This window comes from Otolemur garnettii, unplaced genomic scaffold, assembly GCF_000181295.1.
Source record: "Otolemur garnettii isolate 467f Iridium unplaced genomic scaffold, OtoGar3 scaffold00126, whole genome shotgun sequence".
Taxonomy (NCBI): Eukaryota; Metazoa; Chordata; class Mammalia; order Primates; family Galagidae; genus Otolemur; species Otolemur garnettii.
The window spans coordinates 5577467-5602238 of record NW_003852521.1 but is presented as its reverse complement, the minus strand read 5'-3'; the positions used below and the strand labels follow the sequence as shown (position 1 = coordinate 5602238).

The window sequence follows — 24772 nt, the reverse complement described above, 5'->3', positions numbered from 1 at the left end:
TTTTTTTTTTTAATAGTTTGTATCTAAAAGCAAGTAAATTTAAAGATTTCTTCTAAAGTTTCTCTCTTAGTTTACTTTTACCATGAACTTTGACCAGCTGTGTGCACAGAGGGCTACTCTCAGGTCTCTGGGCTGGGCCTTGGTCGTGGGTGCAGAGGAAGGGTGGATAGAGGGTACTAAAGCTACTGTCCCTGTCCCCAAGGTCCCCAGGTGAGAGCTGCCCGGGCTGGCCACACACTGAGCCTCCCTTCCCAGCCTCCTTTTCCGCTTCCCTTGTCCACTGTGCCTGTTCTCTACAGGACAATGGAGCATACCCCAACTAGTAAACAAGGTCATCACCAGGCCCTTACATGGTAGCAATAAGTAGAGATAGGAGAGAACAATTCTGTGAACATTCTGCTCTTCCATAGGCAGTGTTGGTGGCAGGGACACTGCAGGTTGAGAGACAAGGAGTGGGGGTAATGAAGGAGAACTTGACCTTCAAGTGATATTTAAAGAGTACATTATAAGCCCTTCTGCCATAAAATGATTCCCATCGCTAGTCATTGGTTTTATAATATTTACTAAAAAGGTTCTAGGGAAACTAGCGGTTATAAGTTAGAGGATCAAAGACCACATTTGCATGCATTTCTACATGATTTCATTTGAATTTCCCTTTTCTGACTTGGTTGATGTTGCGCTAACGACTTTCATACTCAGACTTTGAAACTATTCAATGAAAACTCCTCATGCAGTGCTTTTTTCAAACAGCCCCGTTTATTTATTTTTACTAAGCCGAAAACACATCATACATCTGGCAGCAACCAAAGAACTGTTTTGCTGTCCTTTGAAGGCTGATGATTCAGTTTAACCTCTTTGAATAATGACTGTGGGCCTGGGGTTTCAAAGATGAGATTCAGTTTCTGCCTGTAGATCACAGTTCTGATCAGAATTGGGGCAACAGTATCTCCCAGCAGGGCCCAGCTCAGGGATGCCATTCTCAGGGAGGCCTGGAGGGTGAGAGTGACCCAGCCAGGTAGAGACGGGCTGCCAGGGCTCGCCAGGCAGAGGTGGGGCAGCAGGAACAGGCACAGCTGGCAGGGGGTTCCAGGAAGTTTGGCACGTGTGTCGTGAGCTTGCCAGAGTCACAGGTAAAGCTGGCAGGAGTCAGACAGGATGTAGGGCTTTACCCTGGTAGGGAATTAGCCAAGAGCTGGCCATAGAGCCACTCTCCAGACCATGGGGGACATGCAAGACTGAAGGCTTTGGCTAAGCTGTAAGTCCAGGTTCAGGGGCCTCTGAAGATGGGGCTGCAGCCAACTCAGTGGTGCAGCAGGAGAGTGGACACCAGGGTAGAGTCAATGAGGGAGAGAAATTAGAGTGTCCTACGCTGATGGGAGGAGGCAGGAGGTTTGGGGGGGGAGTCACAATGAGTGAGTACAGTGAACTGTATCTGGATGGGCACACTTAGAACCTGCTCACGCAGTACAAAAGCATCCTTGTAAAACACCCCCTGTAATATGCTGCAAACGAAACAAAACAAAAAACCCTGAGTGAATCTGGTTGAGCAAGAATGATACTAATAGTCCAGGGGAGGAGAAAGGGAGTGTAGGCTCTGCAGGGGAGGCTTGGTAGGCTGGTCACCTCCACAGCCCTGCCTATCCTCTCCTCTGTGCCCAGGGAAAGACAGGAATTAGAAGTCCGAGGTGAATGGGCAAGCTCAGAGAGTTCATTCCTCATGGCCTCATTGTCCTCAGTGTGGGAGAGAGCACTGTCTTTGCAGAACATGGGGGTCAGAGATTTGAGGGATGATGTGACAGATACCCCGGGGGCAGAGATGAACTGTAGCAGCAGCTGACCCAGGGGCATGGCAGGAGCAGGTTCTCCCGGAGCAGTCCCTGGCACACAACAAGTGTTCAGTTAACATTCAGTTTTTAAAACTGCAGTTGAAGGACTGTGGAAGAGCATCGAGAACCCCCCTGAGGCTGGTGACCATGGATTTATCATGCACCATTCTGTACATGTGGTTTTTCTTCAGTTTTCAGCTGCTGAGTTATAGAAGTTAAAATAGAAAATAACTCAGTAGTGGGTTTGTCTGGACAGTTGCAAAGTATAAGAATGGAAGGAAGTGGAAGAGGACCTTGTTAGACACGGGGTGGCGTGTGACCCAAGCAAGATCTGACCCTGTGGGACAAAGAAGAGGGACCCCGTGGGAGAGGTGACGTAGGTGTAGGGGGCTGGGAGAGTGGGGCTGTCAGTGTTTGCGATGTCTGCAATGAATGCCGCAATTTTTTTAACTTTCCAATGATGATATTCATATGTTGTTAATTTTAAATGTTTGTAAGATAAGATGAGATTTATTCTTTCCAACCACAACAAAATAAAATTTAGATTCAAGATGGCGGTAGTGAAAGCAAGCCATGCATGACATCTCTGGGAATTGATCATGTGTTTCATTTGATGCAGGGAGATGTCCCTGGGAGACGTCCCAGGGCCTGGAGCAGTTCTATTGATCAGGCCTATGATGTCTCCCTCCTGAGACAGAGGACTCTGCAGGAGGCTCACAGATGGCTACAAGGTGTGCGCACCCACTCAAAGACGTGTGCAGACCTACTATGTGGGGAGCCACTTTGTGGTTTGGGGTTTGATTGCAGACCAAAGGTCTGCTGACCTGCATGCCTTTTAAAAGAAAACAAAGTGTGTGATCAAGCAGTCACATGTGATAGGGAATAATAAACATAAGAATGGTTTTGTAAGGCCGGATGCCATGGCTCATATCTATACTCCCAACACTCTAGGAGGCCCAAGTGGGTGGCTCGCTTGAACTCAAGAGTTCGAGACCAGCCTGAGCAAGAGCGAGACCCTGTCTCTACTAAAAATAGATAAACTGAGGCAAGAGAATCACTTGAGTCCAAGAGTTGGAGGTTGCTGTGAGCTATGATGCCATAGCACTCTACCCAGGGTGCCAGAGTAAGACTATCTCAAAAAAAAAAAAAAAATGGTTTTGTAGTACAGTAAAAATGTGTTGTCTAGGGCAGTTTAATAGAGTTGATTAAATTTTAAACAGCGCTTGGACAGGAAAAGGGTAGGAAGCTCAAAAGGCACGTAGGATGCCCTCAATATGTTCTCCAGTACCATGGTGACTTCTACAATTGAACTACATTTGAGGCTAACTTGAAAACTGCATAGAGGCCTGAAACTTAGCTTGGAAATAAAGGGAGTTTTTTTTTTTTTTTTTTTTTGGTAATAATAAATAAATAAAGTGAATAAAAATAAACATTTACTATGTTTTAACTGAAAGAATAAATCAAACTCTCCATCATTAAAGCAAATGCTTTAAATCCAGACATATGGAAAAATTTAACTTTCAATTCCAGCCTCTAAGCTTAATTCTGGGAGAAACCCCATTAACGTTATGAAGTAATGAAAACAATTGAACGATAAATCTTGATTTTGAAGAGAATACAGCAGATGCTGGGACGTACGTCATCATTCCCGTGCTTGTGGATTACTATGAACACCAGTATCTTCGCCCGAGAGTTACAAGGCTCTGGTTTGTAACTGATTCGGGGGTAGGAGTCGATAGGAATGTACAGGGTGTTATCCTTCCGAGAAGGGTTAGGAGCGTTTGGGGGGGTGGGGATGCAGACGCTCAACATCATGTCGGTTTTAAAATAGTTGAGGGACTCTTCCCCTGGACAAATAATTAGTTCTCAGTCCTGTTTAATTTTTTAAACATTCAATAGAGCAGTTGCTGGGAACTAAAGGAAATGAAAATGAGGGTGGGATGTGGCCCTCCCCATAAAGGGCTGATGACAGTCTGCTCTGAATTTCATTCAAATGTTTGACATCGTTTCATTGCATTTATCCTCGTACATTCCAATCAGTTTCCTGGAGAGCAAGCCAATTGCAGCTTTCACAATTTCTTTTTCTTTTTTAGATTTTTGTGTCTTTGGAGTTGTAGGGACTTGTGTGCTGCAAATTTTAGGACTCTTAGTAAATGGCCCCGAAATGCTTTTAATGCCCTGAGATAGTTAGATAAGAATTCTGGTAGTCCCATCATTAAAAATGGAAGCGCCATGGATGGACATTTTAGAGGAGTCGTGGTCCTGTTGTTTCTTGTTTTGGAATTTGTGGTAGATTTGTGTACTTTGTAGTTAAAAACAATTGGGAAAAGGCGTCTGCTTCGGGCTTTTTGTCCTCTCGAACATTGCTGGTCTTGGCTGTCATCATGTGTAGGACCAACATCTCAGCTTACCTGCAGCTACGCTGTTGTTTTTAAATTCCTTTTCATGAGTCCAGATTTGTTAGTCATCATCGTATGTGTCTCTAGTGAGCTGTGAAGGTGGTATTTTTTTTTTTTTTTCTCAGTGGTTAGACTCTGGATTTTTAAGATAAACAGTTGTTTTAACTGTTTATTGGTAAACTCTCAGGGAGCATCAGTAAACTCCACCAACTAAATGTTCATGTGGACTGTAAGCTACATCTTGCTTTCAGGTGTGTTTTTAAAACCTTACCTGTCTTAAAATAAGGAAAATTAAAAGCTATACGGTGATCTGGCAGGGACTTGTTATGTTGTTAAATAAATGCAAGTCTCCAGTTTTAGGCACTGTGCAACACGCACAAAAGATTTCGATTATACACTTGGTAATAAGTGACTTACAGAAGGCAGGACTATGGGCTTTTCCTATTTGGGATTTAAAATAAATATCTTTTGGGTGTTAACAGGGGACATTCTTGCGTTGAAGGGCATGAAACAATTATTATCTTTATGGTAAGTTATCATTTGTAGATAATGGCTTCCTGTGCAAATAATTGTGGAGTCAGCATACCTAAGACTTGGGTTCTCTTTAAAGACAAAAATGAAATTTATCTGTAGATATGAATCCCTCTTCAGGGTCATTAGATAAACTTCAAAGTGTTAATGATCGTGGAAAGACCCTCTATTTTGAATTTCTTCCATGAGTAACAATTTCAGGCAGAAAACGTCCAAATCATTGTCTGTTTTTTTAAGTTAGTATAATATAACTTCCTCTCTTAGAGGAAGAGAGAGTGAAGTGTGTGATTTGAGCAGCTTGTGTGTGGATAAACTCTTGGTCCTACAGCCACAGTGGCAGTGGCAGTGTAGAATCTAAGGACTTAGTACTGTGATTAATGGGGCTCATTTGGTCCTATTTTTTGGTTCATTGAGGTCTTCCTCTTGCCCTTCCCTGTGATCATTCATTCTTTACAAGAGTACAGACACCGCCCCTGGACAAGGGAACAGACCTTCCTGTCCTTGATTTTGTTTGTACCCTTGCTTTCAAGTCAGAGTTTAGATAAAAATCCCTTACTTAATGGTTTTTAGTTAGCCTTACATATTTGGAGCTCTAGGGTGCCCGAATTTTAAATATTCTCTTTGTTAGAAGTTAGATACCTCATGAATAAAAATTGACTTATTCTATTCTAAATGGATGAATTATTTTAAGAATTCTAAAGCTTGAAAAGAGATGATACCAAATATAAAACCCTCATTCCTCAAGTACAGCCACTACTCACAGTTGATGTGTCAGTCTCATCACCAGCTTATTTCTTTTCTAACACGTGTATTGAACCCCAGTCTGAAAAACGAGAATGTGTGTATCCTTCATCCGTCTCTTCTGCCCCGTGACTAAGGTGACAAACTAGTCCTGGTTGATAACAGGATTTTCCTAGTTTTGGCACTGAAAGTCGCACCTCTGGAAACCCCCCTTGGTCCCAGTATGGTTGCTAACCCTACCTATGACCTATTTGCTGGACTATAATTTTTACAGTGTCACACAGTATAATATATTTACAATTCTTTTCACAATTCTTATTGTTACAACATAACTATGGAAGTCTTTTTTTTTTTTTGAGACAGAGTCTCACTATGTCGCCCTGAGGAGAGTGTCGTGGCATCACAGTTCACAGCAACCTCAAACTCTTGGGCTTAAGCGATTGTCTTGCCTCAGCCTTCCAAGTAGCTGGGAGTACAGGCGCCTGCCACAACACCAGGCTACGGTGTTAGACTTACAACCTAGCTGACTGTGTGTGTTTTGTCTGTCTACCTTTTTGAACCTTCTTGGAATTTTTGCTTCATCCTCCGTTCTGAAATTTCACCATGATCTTTTTTTCATAGGTCCTTTTTGGCCTTTATCATCTGAATGCTGTCCTAACTCAGGTTGTTGCCGCCTCACGAATAGTAATGTAACTTCCCCTAGAATTCCAGGAGAGGAATCTTCCACCTCTTGGAATTGATTCTCTGTGTTTTTCGTATTTTCCTTCTCTTTTTTTGTTGTATGTTTTCTTGGCTTAAATTTTGCAGCCTATCGTGTAAATCTTTAGCCATATAAATTTTATTGTTTAGTCTATTGAGGTTTTTGTTTTGACACTTATTTGTTTAATGAACTCAGGACTTTCTCATTCTCGTTATTCTTTCCATGAAAGAAGTGTGCACATCTGTGGGTGTTGTTCTGGCCCTTGAGAAGGCCCTGTTCTTCGTAAGTGATCTCCTTGGACTCCTTAGAATTTTTCTTTGCCAGCATCAGAAGCACTAATTTATTAACTTTTCTATGGAATATGTCATATTTCTGATTTCCACCAAACCCCAGCTCCAGCTAAGGGCTGTCTTGTGGTTCCACAGAACCATTTAGACCTTCTCTACCTCCCTGCACTCTCCCAGAGTTATTAAATGCATTTCCTTCCTCCTCCCAACTCTTCCCTAAAAGCCATTCTGATTGCCTCTCTTCCACCTCATCTCTGGGGAAGGTTCTAGGACACTCCCTCGGCCTCCCCTTTCTCCTAACATTTGCTGACCCTTACATGAACATTTTTTCTCGTTGCCCTCCCTCTTACTGAGGATCACCCCTGCTAGAAGCAAATAAAGTTAGAAAGAGAACAAGAAAATTCTCAGGCGTGGGAGAGAGAGGACAGGGAGTCCTGGTGGCCAGGCCCCTTTGTTGGGTGGCCTCTCATGTGACAAAGGCTATTCAGTGGCTAGGAGCTTATGTTTTTGCCTCTTACCCTTAAACTTAATTGGAATAAAGAAAATAATTTCTCAAATTGTTGTATGTTCCAAACTTCTTCTAAGTAAGAGTTAGTCAATAGATGACCAAAATAGAAGCTATTAGAATTCTCTTTATATAGCAGGGACTAGAACCTGGATGCATTCCTGACATTTCTTTGTGGTTTGGCTTCAGTAAAATTACTACTTTACTTACAGCTTTAAAAATATATTTAGACTTAAGTTTAAAGAGTGAGAACCACATGTGTAAACATCATTGAATACCATTCTTTTAATGAATAGGAAATGTTATTTATATTCTGTCTTCACTTCCTCTGGAAACCCCTTTTCTTTGGGGACTGCTTGACTTATATTATATTCACCTTAAAAAGTGAAAAGAATTCACCTTGGTCTATATTAACTCAGAGGCAAAATTCCCACTATTGCTGCCGAGAACTGTGTGGCCCAATCTCCAAGTACTATGTTTTAAAACCAGACTGTCTTGAAATAACAAATGACAATATATATGCCACTAAAGTAGAGAATAGGTGTGTTTAAGAGATTAGAATAATGCTTATTTTACTCTAAAGTTTTAATAGAGAAAATCCTGTCTTTCTCTCCTTTTTTTGTCTTTTGGAAAACAATTTTGCAGTTAGTATTTCAGCAAGACAGTGAGTGAGGCTTACAGGTGGTCAGGAAACCATCACAAAGAGCTTCCTGGGCTAAGGACTCTGGGTTCATCCATATAGTGATAGGGATCTTTTGGGGGATTGAAGATCAGATGCCATCTGATCTTGTGTGTCATGTGATGGCAGGATGCAGCTAGAATCACAGGCAGGTGATCACAGGGAGGTCATTGTGTAATCTGTGTCAGAGTCAGAGCCGTGGGCCAAGACAGCAAATACGGTTCCTGTCCAGTCAGGGATTTTTTTATTCTGTATTAACTGTGCTGCCTTTACGTTAATTTGTTGGTTATTTTGTGAAGATTTAGCCCTTTTAGAGCTAGAAGGGAACTTGGAGGCTCTTATGCAACTCTGTCATTTTATAAATGGTAAAACCCTAAGGCCTAAAGCAGAGAAGTGACTCCTCCAAGTCAGACAACTCATTAACGGCGGGCAGAGCTTGGCCTCCGGCCCACGTCTTCTGATCCCAAAGCCAAAGCTTTTCCTGTAGGGCTACACATCTGGCCCTACCTGCTCTCTGCTACGCACATGCCCAGGCCGGTTCCTGCCTGTGCAACCTGTCACCTGGCAGGGGATGGCACAGAATGAGATATTGACAGACTTACTCTTCTTATCCAGTCAGCTCGTGGCTGACTCTTCAAAATGACTTAATTCTAATCTGCCCCATTCCTCCCACACATGCATTCTTGCCCAACATATGCAGAAAGTGATCTTGCCTCTTACTGCCCAGGGGAAATAGAAATCACCTGCGAACACCTCGGGCATGGCCTGCCACCAGTCTGCTACTGACCATCCTCCCCTGCCCTGCTTGGACAGCAGAGGTGTCCTCGTCTTATTTAATACTGGGTCTTGTGGCCTAGATCCTACTTCTTCCTGTCTTTTATTTTTATAACTATAAAACTTAAGCCATTTATTGATCATTCTAAAAAATACAAACATGAGAATGAAGTAAACACACTGAAGACTCTCTAGCCCCTGCAGAAGTGGAAGCAGCTCTAGACAGAGAGCCGGCAAATGCTTTACCCGACACCTGACGTCTGAGCGTCCTCACGGAACCCAGGGCTCCAAGAGTTGTCACCTCTTACAAAGGAAAGGAAACTGACCAGAAGATTCATGTACAAGAAGGTCACAACAACTTTAAAGCTCTCTGACACTAGTGGCTCGTGCATTCTAGTTTGCAGATCAGAGGAACAGTAGCAAATAAGCCTAGTCAAATACCTACTCCCACTAACCTACTGTCATTGTTCTTTGAAGTTATCTTTGAGTCTGGTGATGTTCTTTCCTTGTAGTTTGTTTATCCCAGAGCACAAACCCTAAAGCCCATGCTCAGTCCCCATGTTCAAGTATAAAAGTCTGCTTCAGGACAACCTCAGGGGTTGCTGTAGTGTTTCCCTCTGCAGTGTCTACTGGTGTCACAGCCAGGGACAGGCAGATCAAATGGCAGCACAATGACAGGACAACACAGTCACCTCTCTCTCTGCCAGACTTGCTCCTCATCATTCAATCTAGACACTGGAGGTGGAAGTGGAAGGCTCACATCTTGCCATCCCTGACGACCTTGACCTGTCTTCATTCTGAAGTTGTTGTACTCTTAGATAACCAAATCCACTTCTTCACCATTGATTAAATGGCACTTTCAAAATGTGTCAGGAATATTCTTGGGAAGTGTTCTGGGAGGGAGCTGCAGGGGCCTGGCCGTTGGGCTTTGGGTGGGGTGGGGTTAGTGTTGGCCCAGCAACTTTCTTCTGGGCCACCAGGAACTCATGAATGGCTCATTCTATTTGTGGCCTGAAGATGTGGTTTAGTTTTGCATCCACCACCTGAGAAATAACCCTGTCTACTCCAGCTTCCAACATCCCTGACTGAATCACACTCTGCCTCAGACTGTTTCAAAGCTGGTTTGTGTTCCCTGGAGGATTCCATTCCTACTTGTCCAGATGTAGTGACAGAAAATTATCCATCTTGTGCCTTAGGTTTTGGTAAGCTGAAGTGGTGTCCACATGGCCAGGTAGTCACAGAGAAAGTTATCAGACAGGCCCCTGCTCTACAGCTGCTCCATGATGAGAGCAACGAGCTGTGGGTTGCCAGGAGGCAGTGAGGCCTTGTTGATCTGGCCACTGCTCCTGCCAAACCTAGTCATGCCCATCGTTGCCCTGGCTGACCAAGGCTTGGCCTACTGTGCTGCCACCCACATGCCAGTTCCTCCGCCACTGTCGTCCACTGAGGCTGCATCCCTGGCCCATGAGGGAGACAGAACATGGCTTCTTCTCCAGCACAGAAGGCCTTGGTCCTGAGGAGGTGGTGAAGGACTGGGAGAGAAAGAGGAGGGCCTCAAGGTGGCAGCAATAGAGGTGGAGGTGGTAGTGATGATGGTGGCAGTGGCGGTGGTGGTGGCAGCTGTAGAGGAGACGGCAGCCTCTGAAGTAGCAAAGATATTGGTAGAGGCCTCCCTCTTGTCTTTTCAAGAATACTTTTGATTATTCTTCCTTTTCCAGTACTTTAACTTCTTTTCTAAAAGGTATGTCCAATCTCCATTCATCTACCATGGCACTGCCCCATGTAAAACCCTGCTTAGAATGCTCACCCCACACTAGCTCTTTCTACCTCCCTCCTTTCAAGAATCATCTAAGTAGCATTACCCAACCTTTTTGGCATGAGGGATGGTTTTCATGGAAGACAATTTTTCTATGGTGTGTGTGTGGGGGGCATGGTTTGAGAATGATCCAAGTGCATTACATCCCCACCTCAGATCACCAGCCCTTAGATTCTCCTAAGGAGCACACAACCTAGATCTCTCCATTTGCACTTTATAGCAGGGCTCATGCTCCTATGAGAATCTAGTATCACCTCTTATCTGACAGGAGGTGGAGCTCAGGCAGTGATGCCCGCACTGGGGAGCGGCTGTAAATACTGATGAAGCATTGCTCACTCACCTGCCATTCACCTCCTGCTGTGTGGCTGGGTTGGGAGCCTCAGGTCTGGGGTACATGGTGCTTCATTCATCAACCTCAACTGTTTCTACTTTAGCCCTCAAGGTTTCCCAAAACTGCTCTCACTGAAGTCAGCAATGACCTTGTGCCACTCACAGCAGTGCAGTGGTGCACAGGGAAACAGGTTCTCCATCAGGCTAATGGGGGAGATGGACACTAAAGAAATACCTGTAGATGCTGAACACTTGGCTTGGAAAGCACGATTGTAACTAATTTATGGCGGCAGATACTACATTCCACTTTCTTGGGAGGTACTAAATTTCAGTTTCATTGTGAAACTTGCGGCCACTTATCTCTACACTGTGAGATTCTTGCCCTTTAATCTGGGGCTAACTCTAATATCACATGGCCAAATGCCTAAGTGGTTATGAGCTCTTTTACCCTTTATATACCCAAGAGTCCGGGCTAACCATGCTCATCAACAGAATCTGAAGAGGTATGACTCTCCTCACCGAGTTAGAAACTAGATGTGTGTGTATCTGAAATAAAACGTATTCTAAAATAAATCAACCACATTTAAAATGATCTAAACTGGCAAATAGAAGAAAGTCCTAATGGTTTTGTGTAAAGGAAACCAAAAACATCATGCAGAACAGATGATCTGGGAAGTTCAGACTCCGTGAACTATTTTTGAAATGGTAATCATATTAAGTTTTGAGTCGTTTTAAGATCAGCAAAATAATGGTGAGGACACATTAGGTGTGCTAATGGAAAGTTCAGTGAAAGTAAAAATAGTTTTCTCAGGAGCAGGCTGAAAATGACCAGGTTTTCTTGTATATGTCAATTGTCACCTTCTTATTTCCCTCATGGGCTACATTATTCAATTTTAACAGTTCCCCTCTTTTTAGAAGAAAAAACAGTTCACATTAGCAAAGCCAGAGATTTCCAGGAAGTTCTGTAATGCTGAGGGAACTGCAGATGAATAAATCACTGTTTGGTAGTAACTGTAAAATGTTTTATTGGAAGTCAGCCCTTTGGATTCACATTTCCTTTTTATCCTGAACCTGAAAACTCATTGAAATATCCTCAAGATAGACATTAAATAAAAACTCTGTGATATATATATGGTAGTTGACTTTGTCAAAGCCTGTTTTTCTTGACTGATGTGGAAAGGTTAAAAAAAAGAAGTGAAAGGAAATTACCTTTCTAAATATAACATTTTCAAATGATGTAATAGGTTTTTATTTCCATATGTTGCCTGAATAAAAAGTAGTATTTTTCACAGAAGCTTAGTTAAAAAAAAATCTGTACTTTACCCTTAAATAAATAGGTAAATACAAATTCAGATTTTAGAGTTGTCTCCCAAAAATAGTAGTTTATTAAATAACTATCATAAGATACTTGGTATTCTTTGTTTCCCTTTACCAAATCTATTTCACTTATAAGACAGGACAATGTTTAAGACCATAGTCATGTGAATTCTGCTCATTTTAGGGGAATTTCACTATGTTAATTAACATCATTCATTTTCGATGCTTGTTAACACATTCTGAATTGCTTTAAGTTATTAACCTAGACCGAAAGCTCTTGAACTCTAATCTATAAAAGGTGGTGCTTATAAAATTTTTCTGCTTAGAAAATGCTTATCAATTTCTATGGCTTCCTCAATTTTATTATATGAAGAATCTGCCAAAACTTTGCTAACTTTTATAATCCCCTTCCTTTCCCTTATTTATGTCTGGACTTAAGGGTCTTTGGAAAGTCTTGCCTTACCCATAATATTCTTCCCGGGGTATGCTACTGTGCCCCCAAATTTTAATATTGGAGTTGGATTTTTTTTAATGCTTTCAAAATCACAGTGTTGCTCTGGACATTGTGTCTAGCTAAATCTGTGCCATCCAGCTCCCTGACTGGAGGTCCAGTGAGGGTAAGGTGACCAGATTTTAACATTGGTAAAGCGGGACACCATTGACAGGGGTGGGGGGGATTTCATAATTAAAAATTCGGCCTATATGGAGCAACAAAAATTTTCATAGAATGCAAAAATAGTATTGTAATATATATATTTTTAATTTCAACATAAGTACAATTTAAAAATATAATACATTAAAAAAAATTATGTATAGGGTGGAACCTGTGGCTCAAAGGAGTAGGGCACTGGTCCAGATCCACCTGCACGACCTTGCCCAGAAGGGGAGTAGGGAGTTTACATTAGCCTTTTCATTTCCAAATGAAGTTACATTAACCTGTTCATTCCCAAATGGAGTTACATTAACCTTTTCAGCAACTGAAAGATATGTTGTCCCGCCTTTCCGTAGCTTGTCGTGCATTCTTTCTAAAAATCAGGACTTTTTTAAAATGCCGCGGGATGGGGGACAAATTGTTAAAAATCAGGACTGTCCCGCCAAAAGCGGGACGTCTGGTCACCTTATGTGAGGGTAAAGCTTGCATGTGTCCTAAGCACTATTGGATCCTTAACACCTACATGCTGTCAGTGCTTGAATGCTGGATGCATTCAAGGCATTTTGGGAGCACAGATTGCTGCAGTGATAGGAAAGTAAAGCTGGGAAAGTGTTGATAACATAGTATTTAACCCTTGTAATATATCTCCAATCCAGTCTGTTTCCTGGTATGTATCCTTTTAAGAACCTGATGTCATGGACAGGGCTCAGTATTTTTCTTTGTAACCATAGTGCCTGCAACAGCACTTCTAATAGTATTGACAGATATCCTTAAGTGAGGGTCTTTTATTCAAGAAACAGCCCCTGTTTTACATTTTTGCCCCTTAATTTCTAAGAAATAAAGAAAAATGGTGTTAGAATCTCCAGTTCTATTTGGCCAGCTTTCCTTAGTAAGAGGCCACCTTACTGTAAGTAAGAAAACCATGGGAGATAAAGGGAAATAGGAGGCCAGGTCACCTACTGGAGCTCTTATCTCTACATATTCAAGAGTTCTTTATCCTTTGCCAAGAAATCATATGTTGTCTCTTTAAAAAGAAAAAAAAAGGAAATGGTAAAATCAAAGTCTAGACGTCAAAATGTGGTATTGAGTTCTTGTTCTCTGTCTGCTTTTGGTTTCCTTTTTTAAAAGCTCACAGTCAATTTACCATGAAATCTAGCCCAGATTTTTTAAGCTCTGGTATCAGTGTAACATAGCTTAATGTATTGAGAATGTTAATCAATCCTACCTGGAATTGGTGTGTGATCCTGTAGAACCAAGGTATTGACACAAACTTGAAAGTGAACTTGTAATAATTTCATAAATTTTATTTATACACAACATGCAATACCTCATGAGACAGGCAAATCTAACATCTAACATCTGGATTGAGTAGGTAGAACCTTCATTTTGACAAATTTTTCCTTAGATGTCAAAACACCAAGGAAAACAATTTATTAAAAACTGCTTGATGTATGTAGTTTTTCTAAGAACCTATCCATTTTGTAACATGAGAGGTATTCTTGGAGATGCCAAGTCTTATTCGCTTTGCAGTCCTGGTGCCTGCCTAGTGCCTGGCATATACCAGGTATTCACTACATCATTGAATCAAAGTAAGGGTACAACTCATATATGTGCTGGTTAGGAAAGCAAGAAATATTAGCTACCAGAAGACTTGTACCCCTTCTCCACGGTCTCCACTTCTGAATTTTAGGTTTTTATTTATTTATTTATCCCTAAGTGGTTGAGACCCACTGTATTTCTTTCAAAAGAAGAAATGGCCATTTTGATATCAAATTAGAAGTTAAAAAAGGACTTGGGTTTACAAGGAAAGCTATGGAGTGGCTGTCTTTGGAGGTCTTTGGGAGTAGAAGTGGCTGTTTGTACATAATAAATTATAAATACATGTTAAATGAGTAAGTAAATACCAATTCTGTGGTATTTAAATAATTATTTGCATGAATGAAAAATTCAAATGATTGCAAATTGACATTTTCTCACTTCCCACCTTGGTCAGCCAGTTTCCATTGTGAATTCTGTAGCTGATGGTTTTCTTGCTGTATTGAAATAATTATATGTTCTTACAGCATCCCAGAATCAAAATTTTATTAAAGAACTAATAAAATCAACAATTTTTTTTGACAAGACAGAGCTAGAAAAAGAGAATGTTCTTTGTCCTCTTCTTAGTATATATATTTTTAGTTAGTATAGTAGTTTTTCTAGAAAAAGCAGGATGCCTTTTTAAAAGGTACCTTCTCCAGGAACAACAAAAATAAGATTCCTAAAAATGTATCTAATGAAACCTCTATGAGACTTTTATGTAGAAAATGAAATCACTTTAACCTTTTAAAAGATTTTTTTTAAGGCTATGAAAGTCTAAGTTTATTTTATATTAGAGAAAGAAAAGAGAGTGGGGAAGAGATGAAAACAAGAGAGAGAAGGGAGCAGAGAGCGGGGAGCAGAGGGAGGAAAAGATGGGGGGATAGAAGGAGGGAGGGAATCAAAAGATTTTTTTTTTTTTGAAGAAAGACCTAAATCAGCAGTTCTCAACCTGTGGGTCATGACCCATAGGAACTGTATTAAAGGGCCACGGCATTAGGAAGGTTGAGAACCACCGACCTAAATAAATGGGTGTTGGAGTAACGTATTCATAGCTACGTGGTAAAGATGTCAACTTTCCCAGTGCAATCTCAATCAAATTCTACATGTTTTGGCATAACTTTGGTTGATTCTAAAATTAATACAGAAGAACAAAAATCCTTAAGTAACTGTAACATCAGGAAGAAAAATCAGAAGGGCTCAGCAATGCTATTCATATTTGAATAAAGCCATAGTCATTGAGACAGTGTGATTTTGTTAATAATGAATAAGCAGTTATGCCACTAAAATGGGCCCAGATTTACATAGAAACCTGATATGTGACAGAAGTGAATTGCAAATCAGTGGAAAGCGTAAATTAATAAATGATACTGGGGTAACTGGCTGCCCTTATGGAAAAAATCAGAATGTGTCCCTGCCTCACACCATATACAGTAATCGGTTTCAACTAGATCAAGGATATAACTGTGAGACACATAATTGTAAAGCCTTTAAAAGAACAATAGAAGAATATCATCCTTTCCTTCAGATAGGAAAATAGTTTCTTAAATAAGACATAAACAATCATTAAGCCATAAATAGAAATAACTGCATCATATTTAAGAGCTTCTGTCCATCGAAAGACTGAAGATAAATCATAATCCATAATAAACATACAGATTTATATATCGAAAACTATAAAGGTAACTCCAACAAATTCATAAAAAAAGATAATTAAATAGAAAAATGGGCAAGATACATAACTTTCCTGCAGAGAGAAGGAAATGCGAATGGCCAACACACGTGAAAATATGCTCAACCTCCCTGGTAATTATGAAAATGAACATTTAAACCACAATAATACCACTTCACATCCATCAGAATAGCTGTAATTAAAATTTTATAGTGTATAAGTAAAATACTATGGTATAGTAATTCACCATAATACAAAGCAAAAGGAACTCGCATATGCTATGGGTGGAGCATAAAACTGGTACAGTTAACTCCTGAAGAAATTTGGCATTGCTAGTAAAGTTCAATTCATGGGTGATGAATAGCCCAGCACTTTCAATTCAGGTAAACGTAATAAAAAAAAAAGTAAATATAGTCTAACAGTCCAAATGCTAGAGCATATAAATATGCTACAGTTTATCCAATAAAATACTATCCATCCGTACAAACAACTGAACTACCCCGTTAGCAAAACAACATGGAGGAATCTCCTAAACATAATTCTGAGTGGTAGGAAGCAAGTTGCTCTGATGTACGTAGAAGCCAATTTTATAATTCCAAAGCACACAAATTTATCCTCCATGTTGGCTCCTTCTCAGGCCCCACCTATGTGCAGGATGGCTCCAGCAGCGCTAGCCTCTCTAACTCCTCTCTTGTTTATAGTTAACAGGAGCAGGAAAAGGTCTGTTCCCTTCTTAATAAAATGCCATAAATTAAGTCTCATTGGCCCTGATTGGTCTGGCTTGGGCCATGTGCCTATCCATGAACTAATCACAGTAATTAGTGGGATGAAACGTGATGAATGGCTAGCCTAATTAATGTCATTCAGAGCACGTGGGCTGGGAGTAGGGCAAGGGGGAGGAAAATGCTGGTATAGATGCCAGGAGGAGGGCAAGTGGATGTCAGACTTCTGAAACAACAGATGATATTATTCTGCCCGCTTAGTACAGGCAAACTTGTGTTACACAAGCTGTTGTTACTCGCTTATGGTCTATGAGTGGCATGAAACAGTGCAAAGAAGGGCAGGTAGAAGCCAGAAAAGGATTTCTATGTTGCAGTAGACCTGGAGCCTCAAGTTAGCAGCAGATCTCCCAAATTGGAGTGGACCAGTGTGGCAGATGGGGCCGGCAGCCAAACTCCAGCTCACATCAAGATTCTGTGGGATGTATATGATCAAATTTTATGTCCCTTCAAAAATGCACACCTTGTTTCTATCTACTCAACCATCCATGTTGCCGGTTTCTAGAAACTATGAGAGCTTTTTGGTATCATTACTATTATACCGTGGTCTGAAGTTCTGTAATTTCTGGTAGCCCTTTCTATAGATGTCCACCCTTCCATGCATTTTACTTAAGAAATAAAGGTGTATTTTATGCCATGAATAAATTTACGGTGCCCCTATATATGAAATAGTTGATGTTGATGGGGAAGTGTTTATGCTTTGGGTCTTTGCGTTGTCGTTACCCTGAGGAGAACTGCTACTGTCAGACAGGACTTTAAATCATGGCTTGTTAAAGCTGCCGCTAACTCTGACCATTAAGAGCTGCTTTTACCTAGTCGTGCAGAATAAAGGCCTTTTATCTTATCTCACATATAAAAGGCAAAGTCACTTTTGTGGGTAGTTGTTAACCTTCATTCTAAAATAACTGGAATTGATTCCATAGTTAGTGTCAGGGACACACAGCTCTGCGTCTCCTTATTTTGTTGTCTAAAATTAGAGGTAAGTTAATTTTAGACACTGTAGCCAAAAGGACGTGGTATTTGTTGGACTTGAGTCTCCTTTTTACAAAACCAACCCTGACATTTTATTTATTTTTATACTCAAACTCGCATCTAGGTACGTTTTGCCTATGTAACTTATTTTAAACATCACCTTGCTTGTAGTCCAGACTCTAATTCTAGCCTTGTTCTTTGGCCAAAGGCAATAAAATGTGACCTGTTTCATCATGATTCAGTGAAGCATAATCAGCATTTTCTTTACACAAATATAACATCACTTGCTATTTATAACAGTTCTTCAGCCTTCGGAAATGTAATGAGGTTTTGTTTTATATTTACGTAAAATTTCTATTTGTATTTAATGCCCTGACTGTAATATGTGTTAGCGGATTTTTCACTTAAGGCCAGATACTAAAATACTCTTAATGTGTTTTTAAATCCAATCTTGAATTTATAGAGCAGCCTCTGAGATTCTTGATATTCACCTATAAATAAACATTGCTGATTGTAAAAGCCCTTTGGCTGTTCTCATATTCCTATAATAACCAAAAATATAAATTCGTTGGTTCACCTCATACTGAATTTCCTGACTAGATGGTGCTTTTTACTTTTTTAGGAAAGTACATTTGTACTTTTCATCATTTCTCCCGAGAAAAGCATTATCCTAAAGGTTTCTTTAAATGTCTTCTGTATCGATTCTTTAAGCATAATTTTTCTGAATATTATCTATTTTCAGACTACCTTCATTGTCATTTGTTCAACTGGTCATGGCTGCCACTGGGAAGAAACCATCGTGTTTCAAATCATCTTGTGTTACCTTTACAATTTCTGATAGGTTTTTTCAAAAGATACTTCTCTTAAGTTTTCCAGGCATTCAATTCATCGCCTGCTGATGATGATGGTAATTTGGTCTGTTCACTTTCTTTCACGATCGCATAGTAAGCAAGTTTTATTTTCTCCCACACGTTGAGTAAAAATATTGCCTGTTGATTTTCAATCTTTTTAAAAATCATGATAACTTACCCTTCTAGGTGACTAAGCAATTATCATATATAGGTGTTGAATTAATCACATGCTATTTCGACATCGTTGGAGATATTTATTGATCCTTTGTGAGTTATTGACGGGGTGTAATCTATTTATATAACATTTGTAGCATAAACCCTATTTATATGGATGTGTCATATACTAGAAATTTATTTTTCTGAGCACTTTATTATTCTTACCTCTTCTCCAAGTCAAATCAGCTTCTTGCCTTTCTCTCTTCGTGCCTTATCTGGTGTGGTTATCAGGCTCGTATTGCACCGTCAAACAAATTGGGGAGCCTCATCTGTCTCTATCCTGAAGTCTTTTTATAGAGCTCGAGAATAATCTTTGAAGTAAACCATATGTATTAGTTTTTCAGCTTTTGTATTTTCAGTTCAGTTTTGGTAATCAAATATCACCTTAGAAAACTGTTTCCATTGAGATACTCAGATTTATTTCAAGGATATTTTTATATAATACTCTTGATTTTTTTTAAATAGAGTCTCTTGCTCTATCATCTAGGCTGAAGTGTAGCATAATCATATTTCACTGTGGCCTCAAACTTCTGGGCCCAAAAGATTCTCCCACCTCAATCTCCCTGGTATCTAGGGCAACATGCACACACCACCATGCATAGCTATTTTCTTCTTACTTTCTGTAGACATGGGGTCTTTCTCTGTTGCCCAAGCGGGTCTCAAACTCCTTGCCTCAAGTTATCCTCCTGCCTCTGCCTCCAAAAGTGCTAGGATTATAGATGGGAGCCATTGAACTTGCCTTGATTTTTCTGTCTTTTCCATTACTATGATCTATTTTTCTAATAATTCTAGTTTCATGTTGGATTTTAAGACTAGATTCGCCAGAAATCTGTCATAAGAAGTATTTCATTCTGCAGTGAACCCTCTATTGCTTTTTAAATATCTAAACCACATATTCCTGCTTTTATTTGTATTTCTACTTTTCCTGTATCATATTTATTACTGTTTTCAAACTTCACTGAGTTTAAATATTTAGTTCATTTCTTTATTTCTATCCAATTTAAAAAAATAAAAACAATTACTGGTTTCACAAATGAAACTGCGTCATTTCTACTCCCCAAATACAGAATAAAATCCACTCATTTTTGCTACTTACCCTTACCCATTTCCCCATTTTTTGATAACAGGAACTAAAATTTCAGACTTAAATGGAACTAGTTACTATACTAAAGTTTTTTTGTAAGTTTACACTCCATTTGGCCCATTTTTAGAATAATTAGCATATGCTGGTCCCGCCTTCAATGCTTAGTACCAGTGCTAATGTGTAACTGTTTTTTCACTCTTCCGTTTTTATTATAACTCGTTTCTCGGTTAACTGGAATATTTTTGAGTAACTTTTTTCATAAAGTTACTCAGCTGATCATTTCTAGGCACATTTGTTTTTTAGAACCCCGAAGACACTGAGATTTCTATGGATCTTTCTTTTTAAAATTACTGGCCAGAAAAACTGTAGCTCCCCATTTTACCAGATGTAAGCCTCACCCCCATGAGCTCTACCCCCCACTACCTTGCAAAGATGGAAAGTGAGAGTAATTACACACTGGTACACACCGGATGGGCCTAGAGAGGAACTCAGGTAGGGCGGCTATGGCCTGAGGAAGTTGGTTCAGAGCTAGGGAAGCTGTGGTCAGACTGGTTGAAATTGTGAACTCCCCTGATTCACTTCTCTTCTCTGCTCAGGGAAATTCTTCCTTGCTTCTGTCAAGTCATTGAACTCCTCTGCTGTCAGAGCTATGGTAAGTTCAAGTTTCCTTTTGAAATTTTTGAGTGTTTCAAGGGAAAATCAAGGATGAGTGGACATTAGTAACTTTCTTTTTTCCTTTTCTTTTTCTTTCTTTCCCTTGCCTTCCCTTCCCTTCCTTCCCTTCTTTCTCTCCTTCTCTCTCTCAAGAGTCTCACTCTGTCAGCTGAGGTAGAACCCATGGCATCATAGCTCACAGCAACCTCAAACTCCTGAGTTCAAGCAATCCTCTTGCCTCTACCTCCTTGAGGAGCTGGGACTACAGGTGCCCACCACCAAGCCCAGCTAGTTTTTCTAGTTTTAGTAGAGACAGGATCTCATTCTTGGTATGGCTAGTCCGGAACACCTGAGCTCAGGTGATCCTCCTGCCTCAGCCTCCCAGAGTGCCAGGATTATAGGCATGAGCCACTATGCCTGGCCAGTAGCAGTAACTTTCTAACACCACATCCTGGGAGTCTTTTTGTTTTTCAATTAAATTTTTATGATTATTGCTATGGGCTTATTAGAGTCCCATAGCATGGGTGTAGCCTTTTCTTGGGACATTTTTGGCCTTTTTGTATCCAGTCTTCCTTTTAAGCCACTTAAAATTAGCCCTGATATCTTCACATCCATGTTTCATTAAAATAATTCTGAAAAAGCCATATAATAATAAAAAACAATTTTTTGTGTGTTTCTACTACAGGTGAAACTGACATTCAGAGTCTGTGGGTGAAGACATTGGAAAGGCTTCAGCTATAAAAGTGAGTGGTTTTCATTTTTTTTGCCACTTGAGTATGAAACATACACTAAAAGATTGATATATTCATAATTTAGGTTCATTAGACATTTTTGCACAAGTATCCTTCCTAGGCTAAAGTTTTCTATTTTCTGGTGTACTAGTCCCCCATTATCTGCAGAGGGTACAACCCGAGCCCTCCAGTGAATTCCTGAAACTGTGGAGAGTATGGAACCCTGCCTATACTGTTTTTCCATACATACGTACCTATGATAATGTTTAATTTTTAAATTAGACAAGTAAGAGATTAACAACAACTAATAATAAGATAGAACAATTATAACAATATACTGCAATAGAAGTTGTATGAATGATCTCGCTTTCAAAATACATGTACTGTCATATTTTTGGACCATAGTTGACCTCAGCTAATTGAAACCATGAAAGTGAAATCACAGATAAGGAAGTCTGTGTGGTTTTTGTAAAAATAGAAACAAGAAGAGACCTATTTTCAGAGAAATAATGTTAGCGAAGGATGAAAAAGGAAAGAAAATGCGTGCTGCTAAGTAGCATATATAAAGAATAAAAATGAAGGAGAAAAGAGTGCATTAAGACATGACCCATTTTGCTGTTATTTCTTCCCACTGGCTTTTTAGTGCTTCTTTTAGATAATATTTTAAATGTTTTTCATTGGTCAGAAACATTCTGTTTGTTTTTTTCAACTTCTTTTTCTTTATGATTTAAAATTTTATGGTAGTGCTTAAAAACCACAATGAACAATAAAAAAGGCAAGGAAGAAGGGCACGTGAGTTTGTGTTAGATCCAGGCAATTGTTCTACTCTGTCTTCCCTAAGTACATTATTATACCCTGACCACGTTAAAACCTAACATGGTGAACTAGGGTTGGTCAATTACTCATTGAATGCTTACTGGAGTGGTAGGAATACATGAAGAAATGCAATCGGGTAAGCTTAGTGGTATCATTTTTTTAACTGATAAAAGTAGTTTATACTTTCAATTTTATGCCAGGTCATTTTTTTTTAACCAAACAGTAAAATGAAACAAAAGCTTAAGTGCAACAATAGAGTCTTGCCTTTAACTAGCAAACTATAATGCTTGATAGGAAGCGTAAACATTTGATGAACTGAATTACTCTCAGAGTGCTCATAGTTATTACAGAGACAAATAGTATTTTAATGGAATAAAGATTACTTTGCTTGGGTCAGAGTTCATCAGTGTTTTGTTAATTAGTAAAACAATAACTTTCTTACTACAGATCATCATTACTGGCAATAAAGTTCAGAAGTTCTTTTGTCTAACTTATGACTAGACTGTCTGATGGCTTAAAAATTAAGAGTCTATGATTCAGAGCTGACTTACCATCCATCAGTCACGATGCTCAGGGCCCATGATACTTTAAGTCGTTCACAAAATTGTTTTAACTTTAATTTCTTTTAAAGGCAGCAGAAAAAATAATGACAAACATATGATATTGAACCTAGCCTGGTTGGTATTTGTGTTTATGCCAGTGTAGTTTTATAATATAATATTTATCATTTTTTATGGAGGAGGGTCCCCCCAAAAGCCAAATTGCCCAAGGCTCACAAAAGATATCAGTGCCCTCAGCAGTGTTCCAGACAGGCACCATGCACACGTGAGTGAGATCTGATCATTTGAATGCTTGTGGTTTTTTTTTAAAAGGAGAGTATGCATTCTCTTTTAAAGAAATGCATTTTGTAGATATGTCTCAAAATCAGAGAAACATGGTTACATCTGCACACTTAAGTTAGTTAGTTATTCACTCTGTTTTCCTAAAATCAAACTAATATTTTCCCCCATGGACACTCAATGATACTCTCTCTGCTTTGTGAGATGGCACAGAAAATAAGGGAGAAAGAAGCAAGCCTGACTCGCGATTCTCTGGTCTCATTGTGTCCAAGTGTTTTGCCTAACGGGTACATGCTCCATGAGGACAGTGGTCAAGTCCACCTCCTTGCTGCTGTGGGAGCCTAGAGTTTTGGTTCTTCTGTAGTTACTGATCTGTACTACTGAGCATACGGCATTTCCAATTACTCCAACTTATCTGGTTTGGTTTGTTTCCAAAACTATGATGCGGTTTTAGAGAAAATATTTCTGTGAGTCTTCAGCTTCCCTGACTGTATCAATTGTGCCCCGAGTTATCTTCTGAAAGTCACGTGTTGATTTCAAATAAGTGTGTTGCACGTCTGAGGAACTTTATTTTCAAAATGTGTGTCCACTCAGATTGAAACTCCCTGAGGACCAGGATCTGTGTCTGTTTTGTTTGCTGCTATATATTTAGAAAAAGGCGTATAAGGGAAACTCAGATGTTGTTGAAAGAATGAACTAATTTCCTCCTTTAGCAAAGTCATGCTGTGTGTGCCCCTGAAAGGCTCTGAGACTGCCGTGGGTGTCTGAGTGGACAGCTGAACCATGTCATCAAGTGGCAAGTGTCCCGGCATCTGTGTGACAGTAGGTAACACACGGCACATCAGGGCAGAGCAGCAGCCTACCAGCTGGTTACCCACAAACTCCTCGTAAGAGCTCACCTCTGCAGGGTAGCAGCCAGTTAGGCTCTGAGATCACAAAGCCAGTGGATACCACTTAATCAAGGTAAGCAGGAAGGCAAGAAAAATCTGAGAGAAATGGCCCCCCAGCCACTGAGGATGGAAGATTAGGGATGTCAACCGAGGCAATCAGCTGACCTTATTCAGCACTGCTGGGTTAGGTGGTCTGAATTGACATAAACTTTACAAAAATCAGAGAGGTGGAGGCCTATTTGGTTTGTTGAGGTTAAGGGGATCCAGATAGACATTACTTTTCTGTTAATTTGGCATCTCTGTGTATGTGTGTCTGTGTCTGTGTATTCAGCCTCAAGACCATATTTTTTAGGTACACCAAAAAAGTATAGATTTCTATTCTCAGTAAAATTGTCCTATGTTTTAGTCCTCCGTGGCATCTTGACTAGGGTGTCACCTGCCTCGGTTATTTGAAGGAAGTGGTGGCAGCAGAGCTGCTGCCCACAGCACTCAGCACAGGGTCGCCAGGGGGACAGGAAGAGGCTGACGAATGTCCCCAGGCCGTGTCAGGCACTAGGCACTGAGGGGGTCCTGATCTTGGCTGTTCTTGGCAGCATTTTCAGAGCCTTTACACTCTTGAGTGGGGGACAGGAGAGTGGCGTGCTTTATTATAAAGATGTCAAAGATTAGAAATGGCACACGTTCTGCCCTGGACTTAGCGTGGCTCAGCATACCTGTGCTCGATGACTCAGTGTCTTGTCACCCTCCTGAGCAGGGCTGAGCTTCTCTGGAGGGTGAGTGTCGCCTTCTAGGTTCCCCGGTGCCTGTCGCGCACTGTTACTGCTCTCTCGGGCAGTTGTGGGAGGACCACACACCCGGCCCATCCCAGGTCAGCAGCTGCGCATGTGCGTTCTCAGTAATGTATCGTCTTGACACTGAAATTCTGTGGGATTAGAATATTGTGGCTTGTTACGCCTGAGACTTACAAACAAGATGGGAAAGGGAAGGAGTCAGAGTCATACGTCCCTTCAGGTGTCTCATAAATGACCTTGCGTCTGCGTCCCAGGACCCCATAAGTGTCTTGCTCAGGGCTGATGGATTTATCACAAGGCAGCTAATAGAATTATTAGAGGCTGCGGCATAAATGATTCACATTG

The 24772-nt window shown here is 40.3% G+C and overlaps 1 protein-coding gene across 1 annotated transcript in view; it reads left to right on the top strand.

Annotated features, from left to right (window-relative positions):
• Positions 1 to 24772, top strand: part of PLEKHG1 (pleckstrin homology and RhoGEF domain containing G1) — a 216056-nt gene that overhangs the window by 30967 nt on the left and 160317 nt on the right. The window contains exon 2 of the mRNA XM_023517967.1: positions 21046 to 21103. The gene's annotated coding sequence lies outside the window, so the exon portion shown is untranslated. The remainder of the gene's footprint in view (positions 1 to 21045; positions 21104 to 24772) is intronic.